Below are 18,147 nucleotides of genomic sequence, written 5' to 3' on the forward strand. Positions count from 1 at the left end.
ACTGATGCATCAGGGAATCATAGGGCTTTTTTTTTTTTTTTTTCCTAACACTAGAGCACTCTTGTTTTCGGTGCTTCAGGGTTTTTGGAAATATGACCATGTCACACTGCATATATTTACTGAGCACTGGCTCCTGGTGGCTTACAGAATCCCATATAAACTTCTCTTCATCCGCCCCCCCCCCCCACCACCACCAAGTAGGGCCTGTCACTATGCTGATAACTCCAGGGTCCCCGCTCTTGAAGCCTCCAATTCAGAAGCATGACCCGGAAACTGCTGCCATGAACAGGTCTTATACATCATTAAAGCAAAATCTGGGGAGAAAAAGGGTTGGCCCGAGGCACTCATCACAGCCTTCTTGGTTGATGGAGAATCTTCCTTAGACAGGAGCACCCTGATCCTTAAGAGTCTCCTCTGGAGCCTATCAGCCACCTAACTGGCCAGATCTCAAATGCCATGCTCACAGGAAGACCTGATGCACCGAGGCTGAGGCCTACCAACACCACAGGAGGCTTGTGACAGTCTATCAGAAAGGAACCAATGCAGCAGGTATCCTGCTCACCGTCAAGGATCCCCACTTAATTCAGGTTCCCCCCCCCCCCCCCCCACCCCCCCCCCCCCCCCCCCCCCCCCCCCCCCCACAAAGTGCTCTGATCTTTTCCAGGGCATTCTTCACAACTTGAACCCGGGTTTGTAAGGCAGTACACACAGCAAAATATAACACTGCTTCCTCATTCTATGATCCATGATGAAGGCAAGAGTTGGATTCACCCGGACCAAGGCTATCGGTGGCTTAGTTGGTGCCTTACTGTCCTCCTCTGCAGTGCTCCATTAATGTCTTCTGAGCAGTACCCAGACAGCTTACAGCCTATAACCAGCAAAGGGAAGAACCCAAAAGGATTTCCTGCAGCAGGATAAGGGAAATCAGCCCTGCAGTCAGTTGCTGCCATATGGCCCAATCATATTGCTGCAAACCACACCAGTCTGTTCCAGCTGCTGGAGACTGAGAAAATACTGCCAGGAAGCCCTTAGATGCCACTTTTGTAAGCTGAGGATTTCTTGGCTCTCCTCTGTCTCCATCTGTTGGAAGGGGGCCTAACTCATTCGTCAGGAATGGTCTGGTATGGGCCATACAGGAAACTATTTTTCTTTATTTAGTAAAGAAATGTAGCTAAAGACTTATCTAAAGTACAGCCCTACAGATGTTACAATGCTAGTATACTGCCACTTCTGGAATGTAATTGATGGCAGAAACAAAAAGGAACTGTTCTGAATGCTTTGGAAGATGGAATATGAAAATGACAAGACTGCAAGTGTCACTAAAATTAACATTTTCAACTAAAGACTTTTTCTAACATAAAATTTGACAGGCTTTTACTAGAGTGCTTTTATACTTAACATGCCCTAGCAGCAAAATTCAGCGTGTTTTCAGTGCAAAGGATGTGTGGTAATTGTTGAGAACATGCCTAGCATGTTCTGCAGTTAACAAAGGTATGTGCTTTAGTGGACTAGAAACCTAGTGGCAATTAGTGGGGCTGTGCACATTATGTACCCCATGGCCATTCTCCATCCATACCTGCCTAGTTCCCGCCCCCTAACACAATATACACTTAACCTGTAAATTAGTGAACGCAAACTACAAACCAACTGCGGTATTTGTTGGTACATCCAAGAAAGCAGTTAACACATGCTAGTTTGTGCATTAAGTATTAATGCACTTCAGTTAAGGGCCCCCAAATGTCTCAAAATATAATAGAAATAGCACATCATTAAATGACACAAATACTCAATGGCTGAATTTGCTGTATGTTGTAATGACCATAAAACATCATAAGGCAGGTTGGAATCATTCTGCTCGTTGGGTGAAGATTTCTGGGAACACGTAGTTGGATTTTGAGCTACTAGTCTGCCATTAGTACATGGCTCTTAAACCATTGAGGTGTACTTGCAAAGCACTTAGACTTACAACATTAAAGTTACTTTGTAAGTCTAAGTGCTTTGAAAATAGCCCCTATGTATACTTTCCGGCTTGGATAAGAGTCCACCAAGCCTGGAAATTCAGTTCACTTGTCATGAGGAGGGAGAATGGGAGGAAAAAAAAAATAAAGACAAAGTTCTGCAAGACAGCGTTAAAAATGGGCTCAAGAACTGATATTTATTTTGATGTTCAAAACATACAATATAAAGATACCCATGTGATAAAAGGTTAAATATATTAAGGTGCTTAATGAACAAAATTTACATTGTACTGCCTTTCTACATTTTTCTGCTATGTTAACAGGGAGCTTCCGCTATTAGTCTATACTGTATTGCAATGGCTAATTTTTACAGATGGATTTGTGGCATAGGAGCTCCTTCAAGTGGTGCAGTGCTGGCCACAGGCATCAGCTGCCCTGCGTGCATCCTCTCATTCACACGTAGCTGGCAGCCATCCTGCAGCATGCGTACAGCTATCCGTGCTATGTTGCGGGAGTCATCCAGCCCGCTATGAGGCCGTCCTTCATAGTCCATGCCAAGATTCTCAAGCATGCTTGTTAGCTTGGTCTGATTCCTGGGAACCTGTGAAAATAGAAGATACGATAACACTTATTTTCTCTACTTTAAAACAATTTGAATGCTATTCACACATTTTTTTAATCTTGTATAAAAATGAAAAAAAGCAACTTCAAAAAAACACAATACCATTATTGAAATAAAATTATGTCTGCCTAGTTCAGGCCAGCCATTTATGCCATGCCTACTGATTTCAAAGTGCAAATATGGCATTTGTGTTTTTCAGTTCTGCCTTTCCATTGCCTACAAATGCCCAAAGATTAGAATGATCTGGAAAGTTACAACTGCAATATGTCAGCTTTTTACATTGGGGAATTTTTCCATGATTTTATCATGACTTGTTTACCAGAATTTATATGCTGCATTTCAAAGAATACCAAAGAAGCTAATACAAAATCAAACCAAAATTTTTTGTATTGCATGTATCAGATGTGTGGAGACATATACAGTGGTGGAAATAAGTATTTGATCCCTTGCTGATTTTGTAAGTTTGCCCACTGACAAAGACATGAGCAGCCCATAATTGAAGGGTAGGTTATTGGTAACAGTGAGAGATAGCACATCACAAATTAAATCCGGAAAATCACATTGTGGAAAGTATATGAATTTATTTGCATTCTGCAGAGGGAAATAAGTATTTGATCCCCCACCAACCAGTAAGAGATCTGGCCCCTACAGACCAGGTAGATGCTCCAAATCAACTCGTTACCTGCATGACAGACAGCTGTCGGCAATGGTCACCTGTATGAAAGACACCTGTCCACAGACTCAGTGAATCAGTCAGACTCTAACCTCTACAAAATGGCCAAGAGCAAGGAGCTGTCTAAGGATGTCAGGGACAAGATCATACCCTGCACAAGGCTGGAATGGGCTACAAAACCATCAGTAAGACGCTGGGCGAGAAGGAGACAACTGTTGGTGCCATAGTAAGAAAATGGAAGAAGTACAAAATGACTGTCAATCGACAAAGATCTGGGGCTCCACGCAAAATCTCACCTCGTGGGGTATCCTTGATCATGAGGAAGGTTAGAAATCAGCCTACAACTACAAGGGGGGAACTTGTCAATGATCTCAAGGCAGCTGGGACCACTGTCACCACGAAAACCATTGGTAACACATTACGACATAACGGATTGCAATCCTGCAGTGCCCGCAAGGTCCCCCTGCTCCGGAAGGCACATGTGACGGCCCGTCTGAAGTTTGCCAGTGAACACCTGGATGATGCCGAGAGTGATTGGGAGAAGGTGCTGTGGTCAGATGAGACAAAAATTGAGCTCTTTGGCATGAACTCAACTCGCCGTGTTTGGAGGAAGAGAAATGCTGCCTATGACCCAAAGAACACCGTCCCCACTGTCAAGCATGGAGGTGGAAATGTTATGTTTTGGGGGTGTTTCTCTGCTAAGGGCACAGGACTACTTCACCGCATCAATGGGAGAATGGATGGGGCCATGTACCGTACAATTCTGAGTGACAACCTCCTTCCCTCCGCCAGGGCCTTAAAAATGGGTCGTGGCTGGGTCTTCTAGCACGACAATGACCCAAAACATACAGCCAAGGCAACAAAGGAGTGGCTCAGGAAGAAGCACATTAGGGTCATGGAGTGGCCTAGCCAGTCACCAGACCTTAATCCCATTGAAACTTATGGGGGAGCTGAAGCTGCGAGTTGGCAAGCGACAGCCCAGAACGCTTAATGATTTAGAGATGATCTGCAAAGAGGAGTGGACCAAAATTCCTCCTGACATGTGTGCAAACCTCATCATCAACTACAGAAGACGTCTGACCGCTGTGCTTGCCAACAAGGGTTTTGCCACCAAGTATTAGGTCTTGTTTGCCAGAGGGATTAAATACTTATTTCCCTCTGCAGAATGCAAATAAATTCATATACTTTCCACAATGTGATTTTCCGGATTTAATTTGTGATGTGCTATCTCTCACTGTTACCAATAACCTACCTTCAATTATGGGCTGCTCATGTCTTTGTCAGTGGGCAAACTTACAAAATCAGCAAGGGATCAAATACTTATTTCCACCACTGTAAATGGACAGTTTCAACTCCTTGAACCTTACTATATAATCAAGCAAAGACATGGATACAATTAAAGTATACAGTCTGGTTTGCTAATTAAAATCCTCCGCTGAATGTCATGTTAAGGCTACAATTAAGGAGAAAGCACAGCCACACTCCCATGTTGATGTCACTGACTGAACCTGTGTGCCCAGAGCTCTCATTTTGACTTCCAAGCCTGCATAAGAGTTCCTGGACTTCCAGATGAGCTTTCCCCCCTTCAGCCTGTTCCATAACAGGTCTTTAGAACTATCGGGTCATTCCTGAATTCTTCCATTCTATTTGAGTCTTATATACCATCCGTTAATCCCCGAAGAGTTCTCAGTGGGAAAAGACTCTCGTATACCTTTTTTTATTTAATTAAAAACTAAAACTAGGTGGTTTCCAATAAATACATTCACAATCCAATACATATCATAGCACAAAAAAAAAGTACATATCAGAATGCACTATGACAATTTGCTCAGAGCATCACCAAATGTTCAGAAAAACGTAGCCACAAAAAGCCTAGTTTTCAATAATTTTTTTAACTGCACTGCACTATGACAAAGGTGAAGCTGTCCAGTAAGAGCGTTCCTGCTGGGGCAAAAGCAGTAGCTGTTGACAGTCGCATGGCAGCCTCTGATCTTAATATCCATCTTGGCTGATAGGTAAAACTCGCTTCAGATAATACAGAGCATCACTATAAAGCTTTTGGTATACAATAAATACTTTAAGTTGTATTCTTTGTAGGACTGGTAACCAGTGCGATTGCTTAAACACTGGAGATATATGAGAAAACTTTGATATTCCTACTAGGACTCGAGCAGCTGCGTTCTGGATTACTTGCAATGTTTTCACACTTGATGTAGACATGCCAACGTATAATGCATTGCAGTAATCCAGGCGCACTAAAATCATACTCTGAAGTACACTTTGAAAGTCATGTACAGTTAACACTGGTTTCAATTTAACTATCATGTGTAAAAATTTGAAAGCTTTTTGAATCACACTGATAACCTGGGTCTTCATTGTGAGCTTACAATCTGACATAACTCCCAACAGTCTCAATTCTTTCTTCACTGAAACATACATATTCCCCAAACAAACCTCCTCTGGCCACTCTTCTGTTTCCTCTCTACCTACAATCATTACATCAGTTCTTGCCAAATTCAGAACAAAACCATTCTCTCTCATTTATTTATAACTATAGCAGCATTTGTACCCCACATTCTCTAAACATGTTTGGCTCGATGTGGCATACGAAGTTAGTTGTATAGTCCCGCAGGTCAAATGAAAATCTTCACGATCTTCCCACTGTGACCGGGGTAGGAGGAAAGCAGCAGATTTAAGGTAGGGAGCAGTGGGGTGTAGGGTGAAGACGTTACAGTAAGCGGGCATTTACATTAAGCGGTGGATAAATAAGCCATAGGGCTAGGATCACTGAAGCGAGGTAGGGAATCCAGGTAGAAGGGGACAGCATGGGGAGAGGTCACTGAGCCAAGGGGATGGAGGAAGAGTGTTAGTCACTGGATCCAGTTGGCAGTGTGCACATCATGGGGGTAGGAGATCACTTGAAGAAGCTAAGGGTATGCCAGACAGCATTAGCTGTATATCATTTAAGTATTTTATAAAGGAGACCACGTTGGGCCTAAGCTGCTTCGGCATTGTGTTTTGTACTGACTTTTGCATCTGGAGTGTCTTGAAAATTCAGGCAACCAATCTCCTACCAAAACAGTCTATCTGGGAGTTTTCTTGTAGTACCAACTCAGCTGCTACCACTGATGTTGCTGCCAGAATTCCTGGCACAGCAAGCATTGCCACTACTCCCATACAGCGTATCTAATGGTGTCCACTTCCCACTAGCACACTAATGCTTGCTTTCTCAGTTTTGCTGCATCCCTCAACTCATTGCCCTTACTGCAGCAGCCTTTGTCCCTAGAAAGCCTCCAATAGCGGCCACTGCAGGGCTCAGCACAGATATTTGTTGGCGTGTGGCCTGGGTCCAAAGAATGCAGCATTGCTCCCTCACATGTCACAGGCCCCTTCAAGCTGCAACGCTATCTCCAGGAACAGTGTTGCCGATCCACCAGCCCTATAGCAAACTGCTGGAAAACCTCCCAGGATTAGGGAAGAACTCTCTGAGATGGGTGCAGCAGCAACGGTGCAATCTGTGTGTCCCTATCACACTAGATGGGCAACACTGGGGAGGAGAAGCAGCCAGAGCCTACCACATCACAGCCATCTTGGTTGCCAGCCACACCAGAAGTCCCCCATTACTGGTCTGAAGTAATCCAATAAATCCAAAGCCAAGCCGAAGAGTTTCAAAGCACCCAGGGCTTTCTTTAGCAATCTTAGGGTGCCTTTTACAAAGTGGCTGGGCTACTGCAGCTGCTTGGCACTACTTTTCATCCCCAGCGCGCCATTATATCCAGTGCTATAAAAATATATTATTTTTGTAGCGCCGTGTGTACCGGGCGGTAATCGGGCACCGCCACATGCTGCCCGGTTACCGCAGGGTTAGTGTGGGAGCCCTTACTGCCACCTCAATGGGCAGCGGGTTAAGGGCTCCCCCCCCCTCTGAAAAGGTCGCATTGCAAGTGCTTTACTTGCCGCATGGCCATTTCCTGCAGAAAAGCAAGACCAACTTTTTGCCTGCTGCGATAAAGGGGGCTTCGGCTGTGCGTCAAAAACACCTTTTGTAGCGGCCATGGTAAAAGGGGCCCTCAATTTTAATGGTCCAGATTCATTTTCTGAAAAATGAAATCATCCTCACTGCTCTCAGTTTGGGCATTCAGCTTGCATAACACAAAGGGAATGAATGGGGAAAAGAGCACAAGAATGCTCAAGTGTCCCCTAGTCTTTGTACTTTTTGAAAGAGGTAAACCCCCCCCCCCCCCAAAAAAAAAAAAAAAACCCATCAATTACTTTTATCTGTTCTACACCACTCAGGATTTTGTAGATCTAATCATATCCCCCCCTCAGATGTCTTTTTTTCCAAGCTGAAGAGCCTAACTTCTTTAGCCTTTCCTTAATACAAGAGGAATTCCATTCCTTTTATCATTTTGGTCACTCTTTTTTGTACCTTTTCGAATTTTGTTGTATCTTTTTTGACATACAGTGACCAAGAACACAATACTCAAGGTGAGATCGCACCATGGAGCAATAAAGAGGCATTATCCCTAGGCTGAACCCATGCTCACTCTGTCCCCATTAAACAATATTTGTCTATGTGTTACATAATTGTATTCCTTCTGTACCCTGGGGTGTATACCATCTGGTCCAGGGTGATTTATCACTATCTTGTCAATTTGGCTCAGAATGTCTTCTATGTTCATCAAGATTTCTTTCAGTTCCTCCAAATCGTCACCCTTGAAAACAATTTCTGGTACAGGTAGATCCTCTACATCTTCTTCTGTAAAGACTGAAGCAAAGAGTTCTCTCTGTTATGGCTTTGTCCTCCCTGAGTGTCCCTTTGCTCCATTATGATTTTAACAGTCCCATGGATTCCCTCACAGGCTTTCTGCTTCTGATGTACCTGAAAATGTTGTTACTATAAGTTTTTACCTTTGCAGCAAGTTTTTCTTCATATTCCTTTAGCCTTCTTTATCAAAGTTTTGCATCTAGCTTGCCAATGCTTATTTTCTTCATTTGGATCCCTTTTCCATTCTTGAGATTTAAAGTACTAACCTTTGCAACCTTTTAGCTTTTTTTTTTTATTTTAAGTTTAATATCTTTTATTGGATTTCAATACAATACAATAGAAGCAGGAGCTCACCACTGTACAACCAGCAACATTTACAAATCATGGCAAAACTGAAGCTCACATTCAAGAAGCAACTATTCACAACTAGAATCACATTAAGAAAAAGGGGAAGAAGGAGAAGGTGGCGAAGAAGAGAGGGGGAAAAAGGGGAAGGGGGAGGGCTGGAGGTTAACAAATCCAGACACAGAGCATGCATAGGCCACAAATACATCAAACTCAGTGCTTATCTCTATACCAAAGCAAAATAACATACCTTTTAGCTTTTTTAATCATTTCTCATTTTATCGTACTAACCCTTTTGAAAATTAAATGCTGCTAGAGTAGATTTCCTCTCTTCTATACTCTGCACTTCACTAAGGACTAGATCTAAAATAGCTGCCCCTTCATGTCAGTTCCTGGACTAGTCGCTCCAAGCAGCAGCTATTTATTAGGTCTAGGAATTTTACCTCCCTAGCGCCCCCTGATGTAACAATTATCCAATGTTGCCCAATTTGCCAGTTTTCTTCATTTTTGTAAACATTTTTTCATCTGTCTGTTTGTTCTGTCTTGGCGGACGTGCAGTCATATCAGTATACTCCTTCCTTTCACAAATGGAATTTCTTTCCATAAAGATTCCATGCTGCTGTTTCATGTAGAATATTTTGTTTGACTCAATTCCCTCTTTAACATACAGTACAACCCACCCCCCACTCCAATTTGATCTACTTTATCATTGCAATATAATTTGTACCCTGATAACACAGTGTCTCATTGGCTGTCCTCCTTTCACCAGGTCTCTGAGATGCCTATTATACTTACCTCTTCATTTAGTGTTACATGGAGGGGCATAATCGAATGTCGCCGGCGATCTATGTTGGCGGCGGTGCTACAGCTGGCCGGAACCGTATTATCGAAAAAGATGGCCGGCCATCTTTTTTTTTTTCGATAGTACAGTTTAGCCCGGCCAAATGCCGTGGAGTTCGCCGGGTTTGTTTTTCAGCGATAATGAAAAGTTATGTCAGCCATCTCATACCCCGACCAAATTCAAGGCATTTGGCCGTGGGAGAAGCCAGCATTTTTAGTGCACTGGCACCCCTGACATGCCAGGACACCAACCAGCCACCCTAGGGGTCACTGCGGTGAACTTCAGAAAAGCTCCCACGTGCATAGCTCCCTTACTTTGGGAGCTGAGCCCCCCAAACCCATTACCCACAAATGTACTACACCCACTAAAATTGCTCCAGGGACCTGCATACAGCCTCTAGGACTTATTGCTGCTGTATAACTTTGGCACACCAGTTCACAACTGAAGACTAATCTCTCTGAAAAAGTCCTTTCTTGAAATAAGCACGTTTACTCACAGTTAACTGCAGATCAGAGGTTGTGCCCCACTGGCAAAGAATCCCCTGGTACTAAGATTAGCAGTAGGTCAGAGCTGGCACAATGGTGTACAATGCCCTCTTTCATCACCATTCAAGGTAAGAACTACGTTCTCTAACGTGGGTAACACAGGAAAGGGAACTAAAACTGGCTTACAAAAATGGCCACTTTCGCATGGACTACAACAGGAAACAAAACAGGGCACACTCTGACCCAGTTAGCAGGGGGGAAAAGCACCATGGGAGTACAGCCCAGTACCCTACACCCACCACAATGCATTGCTAATGTGACTCTGCAGGGCACCTAACAGAAAAGGTTGTCACACTCACCCGAGAGCCACATCGCAACCAGGGAAGGCTGTCGGGGGATACAACATATTCTGCTGTCATGGAGGTGGGTACGGCATTTGAGGCTGGCATACAGGCTGGCAAAAAGGGTTTTTAGTTTTATTTTTTTAGTTTGGAAGGGGATTGGTGACCACTGGGGGAGTATGGGGAGGTCATACCCCATTCCCTCCAGTGGTCATCTGGTCAGTTGGGGCACCTTTTTGAGGCTTGGTCGTGAAAATAAAAGGACCAAGTAAAGCCGGCGAAATACTGCTTAACGCCGCTTTTTTTTTCCATTATCGGCGACAGCCGGCCATCTGGTAGCCACTCCCATGCCTGCCTTCGCTAATCTACCAACACGCCCCTTTGAACTTTTACCGGCGAAGCGACGGGAAAGCGACGATGCTGTCAAAAATGCCGCTTTCGATTATACCGATTTCGCCGCTTTTAAGAAATCGCTGGCCATCTCCCGATTTGTGTCGGAAGATAGCCGGCGATCACTTTCGATTATAAGCTGGATATGCTCCCAATTTTTTTTAGGCTTCTAGGATTAGTATATAGACACTTCAAATTGTGGTTTTTGTTCCCATATTTGACTCAATCCAAGGGGACCCCTTGGCAAACAAGGACAAAAGTCTGGAAACTTTCCAATACCTTTTCCTTGCTCCCCTCCCTTAAATAAGGCTGGGCGATCAGGCATCAACAAAATCTGTAGGGCATTTTACATCCCTTAAGTCTATTGAGGGATTATGTTTATATCTTGTTTACTTCGCTTCTCTTAGAAACTGGCACAGATGGGAATAGAGAAATGTAAAGACTAGGTTCCCCCAGATGGACTTTATTCCTTACAGCAGATCCAGAATTTATATAGATGGTAAAATTTCAATATTTCCATCTCAGAGATCTAATGATGGGGAAACATGCTAAATATAACTTGGAGAAAGGAGAAGAGAAAGGAATGGAATTGTGAGACTGAAAGATAATGAGAATGGCTATGTGGAGAGTGATGAAGATAAAGCGAACGTGCTAAACAATTATTTCTCTTCGGTGTTCATGGAGGAAAAAATCCTGGAGAAGGACCACGGTGGCTGCTGAGGGAATGTCTGGGAATGAAGTGGATACTGCGCCGTTTACGGAAGAAAGAGTTTATAAACAGCTTGAGAATCTGAAGGTGGACAAAGCTATGGGGCCGGATGGGATACATCCCAAGATACTGAGGGAGCTCAGGAAGGTCCTGGCGGGCCCTCTTAAAGATTTATTTAATAGATCTTTATAGACGGGAGAGGTTCCACGGGATTGGAGACAAGCAGATGTGGTCTCTCTTCACAAAAGTGGAGAAACGGAAGAAGTGGGAAACTACAAACCGGTAAGTCTCGCATTGGTGGTAGGAAAAATAATGGAGTCGCTGCTAAAAGAAAGAACAGTTAACTTTCTAGAAGACAACGGGTTACAGGACCCGAGGCAATATGGCTTTACCAAAGGTAAATCCTGCCAAATGAATCTTATTGACTTCTTTGACTGGGTGACCAAAGAACTGTATGAAGGATGTGCGCTAGATGTAATCTACTTGGACTTCAGCAAAGCCTTTGATACGGTCCCCCACAGACGACTCGTGAATAAGCTAAAAGGATTGAACTTAGGTCCGAAAGTGGTGGATAAGAAACTGGTTGACCGACAGGTGGCAGAGGGTGATGATAAATGGAATCCGCTCGGAGGAAAGGAAGGTGAGCAGTGGAGGTCCTTAGGGGTCGGTGCTGGGGTCTATTCTGTTTAATATTTTTGTGGGAGATATTGCTGAAAGGTTGGAAGGAAAGGTGTGCCTTTTTGCGGATGACACGAAAATAGCCCATAGAGTAGATACCCTGGAAGGAGTAGAAACGATGGGAAGGGATCTCCGAACCTTAGAAGAATGGTCAAAGGTCTAGCAGTTAAACTTTAATCACTAACCAAATACTCTGGGGTATCTATACCTGTTTGATTTCTCCTATATTAATAATGCAATCCAGAAATCATACATTTTTTTGTTTTTTATAATATGCAAAAATGTGATGACAGCTGTCAACCCAATAAATGTACTTATAAAAAGGGATAACAGCTGTCAAATATTAAATGTGCCTGCAAGGAAGGGATGACAGCTGTCAATACACTGTATATGCCTACAAAAAAAGGGATGACAGCTTTAAACACACTTCATGTGCCTGCAGAGTAGATAAAAAATGGAATGACAGCTGTCAACCCAATGAATCTACTTCTAAAAAGGGATGACATCTGTCAACACATAACATGTGGATTCAAATAATGTAAAAAAGAGAAAGGTGATAGCAGCTGTCAAAATATTAAATGTGTCTACAAGGAAGGGATGACAGCGGTCAACACACTGATGTGCCTGCAAAGATGGTCAAAAATGGTATGACAGCTGTCAACACATTGCATGTATCTGCAAAAAAGGGATGACTTGTGAATTGCATGTGCCTGCGTACTAGCTCAAAAATGGGGATGGCAGCTGTCAACATAATGTTTAAAAAAAATAAATAAATAAAAAAGAGAGAGAGAGAAAGGGGATAGCAGCTGGCAGTGTGCACGTCTGCAAGGAAGGGATGACAGCCGTCAACACATTGCATGTGCTTACCAAAAAAGGGATGACAGCTGTGAACACATTGCATGTGCTTACCAAAAAAGGGATGACAGCTGTCAACACATTGCATGTGCTTACCAAAAAAGGGATGACAGCTGTCAACACATGTGGATCCAAATAAGCAGCTGTCAAAATATTAAATGTGTCTGCAAGGAAGGGATGATAGCTGTCAACACATTGTATGTGCCTGCAAAGTAGATAAAAAATGGGACGACAGCTGTCAACCCAATGCATGTGCCTACAGAAAAGGGATGATAGTTATCAACACATTGCATGTACCTATAAAAAAAAAGGGATGACAGCTATCAACACACTACTTGTTGTACCTCGCAAAGTAGGTTAAAAATAGGATGACAGCAGGGAACAAATTGCATGTGGATCCAAATAATATAAAAAGAACGGGATGACAGCTGTCAAAATATTAAATGTGCCTGCAAGGAAGGGATGACAGCTGTCAACACACTGCATGTGTCTCGAACGTAGATCAAAAATTGGGATGACAGCTGTCAACCTATTGGATCTACCTATAAAAGAGATGACAGCTGTCAACAAACATGTGGATCCAAATAATGTAAAAAAAAAGGGGGGGGAACAGCTGTCAAAATATTAAATGTGTCTGCCAGGATGGGATGACAGCTGTCAACACACTACATGTGCCTGCAAAGTAAGTCAAAAATAGGATGACAGCTGTCAACCCAATGCATGTACCTGCAAAAAAGGGATGACAGCTATCAACACACTACTTGTGCCTGCAAAGTAGGTTAAAAATGGGATGACAGCAGTGAACAAATTGCATGTGGATCCAAATATATAAAAAAAGGGATAACAGCTATCAACACATTGCATGTACCTATAAAAAAGGGATGATAGCTGTCAACACACTGCATGTGCCTGCAAAGTAGATCAAAATGGGATGACAGCTGTATAAGTATAACTTGGAACGAAACTCCCTGCACCTAAGTGAAAGTCTCAAATTGCAATACAAAGTACACTACTTATCTCGGAATGAGATGGTGGTCAGCTTCTCGTCATCATCCCTTTTTTGTAGGCACATACGATGTCTTGACAGTTGCCATCCCTTCCTTGCAGACACATTTAATATTTTGACAGCTGCAATCCCCTTACTCTTTTTTTTTTTTTTACATTATTTGGATCCACATGTTAGGTGTTGACAGCTGTCATCCCATTTTTTTTACCTACTTTGCAGTCACATGTAGTTTGTCGACAGCTGTCATCCCTTTTTTTTGTAGGCACATTCAATGTGACAGCTGTCATCCCTTTTTTTTACTGGTACATGCAATGTGTTGACAGCTGTCATCCCATCCAGGCAGACATTTAATATTTTGCCAGCTGTTCCCCCTCCCCCTTTTTTTTTACATTATTTGGATCCACGTGTTAACAGCTGTCATCCCACTTTTGACCTACTATGCAGATACATGCAATGTGTTGACAGCCGTCATCCCATTTTTGCAGATACATGCAATGTGTTGACAGCTGTCATCCCTATTTTGTAGGCACATACAATGTGTTGACAGCTGCAAAGACTAATAGTAAAGTTTTTCTGTTTTGATATATAAAGTTATTTAGGGTTAAAAATGTGTGTGTGTGAGAGATTATCAGACTTTTTCTGTAACAAGAGTTTTTTCATCTGTACTTATGTTATAAAGTCCTATAACTAAAAAAAAAATTAAAAAAACAAAACAAAAAACCTCTGAGGCTTGGCAAACAGCCTCTGGGGCTTGCTACCATTTCTAGATTCCTGAATATCCAAACACGTTGCTTACCTTGAAGGAAGCAACTAGTGACACAGGAAGACTACAAGACTACAATCCACAATATCAGGACTATAAATAATCATTTAAAGGGAAAAAAAAATCCATATGAATTGCTTCAAGGGAACAAATGTAGTCATCTTTTTGGTTTTTTTTTAAGCAGCAATAACTGGACTTAATTACAGCTTAGCTCTAAAGTTATCTAGAAGAAGCAATTGCAAACAAACCTTGTAAAAGTTCCCGTAGGATTGCGAATGTTAATCCATTTTTTTGCAAAACGAGGATACTTGATAATGCTGATACGACACTGTATATCAGGAACCTTACTCATGTCCCAGGATCTGAGAAAAGCAAGAATTATAAACAGAACATGAACAAAGGAGAAATGAGCATTCACAAAGCCACTACTGGAAGAAAGAAAACAATTACCAAAATCTTTCAAACTCAAGTTGGAGCATTAGTTGGGTTTTGTCCTTTTTGCATTCATAAACTGAACTAAAGAATTTGTATATACAATTTCTGTTTAATGACACAGGCATTGACAAACCCTGGGCAGAGGTAAGAGGAGCAAGATTTCTTACTGCCAATTTGTTTTTTTAAATCGAAATCCTTCTTCAGCACTGCCTCCAAACTCCTCCTCACTCCCTGCACGGCAGGTGGGGCTCTGCAGATATTTGAGCCGCATGTAGAAATTCAAGAAGTCTCATGGGCCATGAAACCGCGAGAATTCCCCAACTTCCTGCACCACATGGCTCCAGTATCTGCAGAGGTCCAATCGCTGTGCAGGAGGAGTTTGAGGCACCGCTGTGAGTAATGTCTAGAAGGACATCATGAGAGAAACTGAGGAAAGGATGGAGGGAGGCACAAGAGAGGCTGGGAGAAAGCTGGGGAGAGGAGCATGAGAGACAGCCTGGGTGGCTGTAGGGGGAAGGTTATAAAGAAAGACAGATTGGGTGAAGACTGTAGGGGGAGGGTTATGAAAGAATCAGAGAGAAGCTGATGGGGACCCAGCCTGTGGTGACAGGTGAAACAGAGGCAAACTGCCTCCTTGCTTCACCTATCTAGAGAGTGCTGTCACACAGCTGACAACATGCTTGGGAAGGAAGACTATTGATTTCTGCTATGATTAGCAGAGGCACCTTAAGGAACTAATTTACTAAAGTTCTGTTGCCCACAGACACAAAACAGGGGAGAAGGGTAAATCTTTAGTAAGTCAATTTCTAAAAAAGCAACTGCTAATTTGGAAGGGGATTCTAAACGCCATCCCCCCTCTCAAAAAAACTTCACTGGAGACAATATTGGAAGGGTGGGGAAGGAGATGCAATAAATGTCTTAGATGCTGGCTCCTAGATTTAATAAAAATTTGTCAAGGCCTGCCCTAAGGAAAGCAAGGCGACGTCCCTGCATGCAGAGGAGTAAGGACTGGATCAACACTACCAGGTGAAATCTGATTGTAGTTGGCAATCTTAGCCAAACTACAGAAACTGGTAGCTAGTGCTACTACAGCAAGTCGCCGGGTGCTCACTGCGGCATGGAAGAAACCTGAAGTGCCAGCTGTTCATCAAGTAATTGCAAAAATTGACCATGTATATTGAATGACAAAACTTACAGTTATCCAAAAGAATAGACTTCATCATTTACCAAAACCTGGGACCTATATGACAAGTGGAAGGACAACGCAGAGATTGAACTTTATGTTTTTCTTTGCCTTGTCCCTTACTGCAAAGGCTTCAGCCATGACCTACTCAGTTTTTGTTTTCCTGTCAGCCTTTCATATGGAGGGATGGGGGGAGGGGATAATGGGGAATCATTACTGGATTGGATTCAGGCAATGTACTGAAGAACTACAGTACATATAGAGTATGTTGGGTTCCCTGATTGTTACCATTACTACAATTTCTCAATAAAATAAAGCTAAAAAGAAATGTCTTGATTTGTATCAGGTGGTTACATTACTGCAAAAGGACTTCGGGGAGACAGACTGACTGGGGCTGCCTACCACTTTTATATTCTTTTAATTCTTGTGTTTATTTTTATTTTCTTTACTTTTATTTCTCTTATATTTTTCTTTTATTGTTTTATAGTGTTCTTTGCTTCTGCCTCCCTATACTTCGCTCTGTTCTGCTTTAGTAACTACAGCAGCCTAGCAAATCTCTCTATATAAAAGGCAACACCAACGTTCTATGAAGCCTCCAGACGGAAAGTGTGAAGGGGGAGAGGATATCCGGTTTCCCCATGAGTGTCTGCCCCGCCCTCTCTGTAACACAAACAGTCAGTGAAGGAAAACAGCAGAGCACGAAATCAAATCACTGGCTCTGTAACAGTGAAGGATCAGACGGGGGGAGGGGAGAGAGGAAGAGGGCAGGGACACACCACACTCCCACATGCACACAGAGAAAACCCTGCTTAGCCCCGTTTTATTTGCATCAGAAACGGGGCTTTTTTACTAGTTTTAAATAAAGTATGAACATTTAAGGTTTTTTAATTTGTCAAAAAATTTACTAATCAGCTGAGATATTGTTAAGAAAGTATTCATGAACATTTGTTAACTCTAATTCTGAAAAGATAATTGCAAATTTTAAATATCAAAGGGTATCAAGTGGAATGCACCAGAACATGGTGGACTGGATTATTTGGAATCTTCTGGGAGCCTGAATCTTATGGCCTTTCTGGAGGACCAGGATACCATCAATACCAGGTTCACCCGCTGTCTTTCTCCACAGAAAAAGTTGCTGGATCATCTGTTCATATTTATATTCTGATCTCCTTTCAATCTTCCAAAGAGATATTCAGATAAGTTGCCAACAATTGCTGTGATAATACAATATACAAAAAATGATGATGAAATGGGCCACAGTAAAATAATTTGTTCCTGTATTTGATGTATCAAATAAGCAGTATAATATTTTGAGTCTCTTGTTTCTACTCAATCTTTATCGATATTTGCAATGCCTGATAAATGAATGGTGACATGGAAGTAAATATCCACATCTTTCAATTTTGCTTTTTTGAACATTTCTTGTACAAAAATGTTCTTAGGAACACTGTTTATTATCTCTATCAATGTTCAAAATTGAGGGAGATTGATGACCTTCAAATAATGCATCCCCTGCTACTGAACCCTTAGGACGGATGCCTGTAATGCTAACAGATCAGCTAGAAGTGCCAAAGATTCTTTCCCATTTGCTCTTCGGGCTACAAAAATCCCTTTCCTTGTCTTCATGAAAACACAACGGCACTGACAAGGTTCGTGACTAGGCCCAAGGTATGACAAGCACCAACTGCAAGACATTGCTCCAAAGATGGTCGTTGCAGAAACACACCCACACAATCTTAAAGTTGCTGTGGGCTTTATTCTGGGAACACTGATGAAAAAATAGCTGCAGCAAAATCAAATATGCTCCGCTAGACCCACCAATCACCAAAATTAAGGCAATTATAGATGAGCAACAACAACAACATAACTGAGCAACTTAAGATGTTAAAAAAGACCTAAGGATGCTAGGGGGTAGGGGGAAGAGATCCTCATGCAATAAAGTGTAAACACAAAAAAAAATTACACCACAAAAAAAGGATGGGACATGACTTGAACGCATGTAAAAATAGGTTCTGAGCAATTAAGACGTCACACACATGCCTGGTGCCCTATATAAAAGCTTCTGATTTCACTAAGCTAGAGAGGCTTTTCCCAT

The 18,147-nt window shown here is 42.4% G+C and overlaps 1 pseudogene; it reads right to left on the reverse strand.

The window, feature by feature from the left end:
* Positions 1-2,325: 2,325 nt before the first annotated feature.
* LOC115462075 overlaps positions 2,326-18,147 on the reverse strand; it is a 39,881-nt pseudogene continuing 24,059 nt past the window's right edge.

This window comes from Microcaecilia unicolor, chromosome 2 (genome assembly GCF_901765095.1).
Source record: "Microcaecilia unicolor chromosome 2, aMicUni1.1, whole genome shotgun sequence".
In the NCBI taxonomy this organism is placed as follows: domain Eukaryota; kingdom Metazoa; phylum Chordata; class Amphibia; order Gymnophiona; family Siphonopidae; genus Microcaecilia; species Microcaecilia unicolor.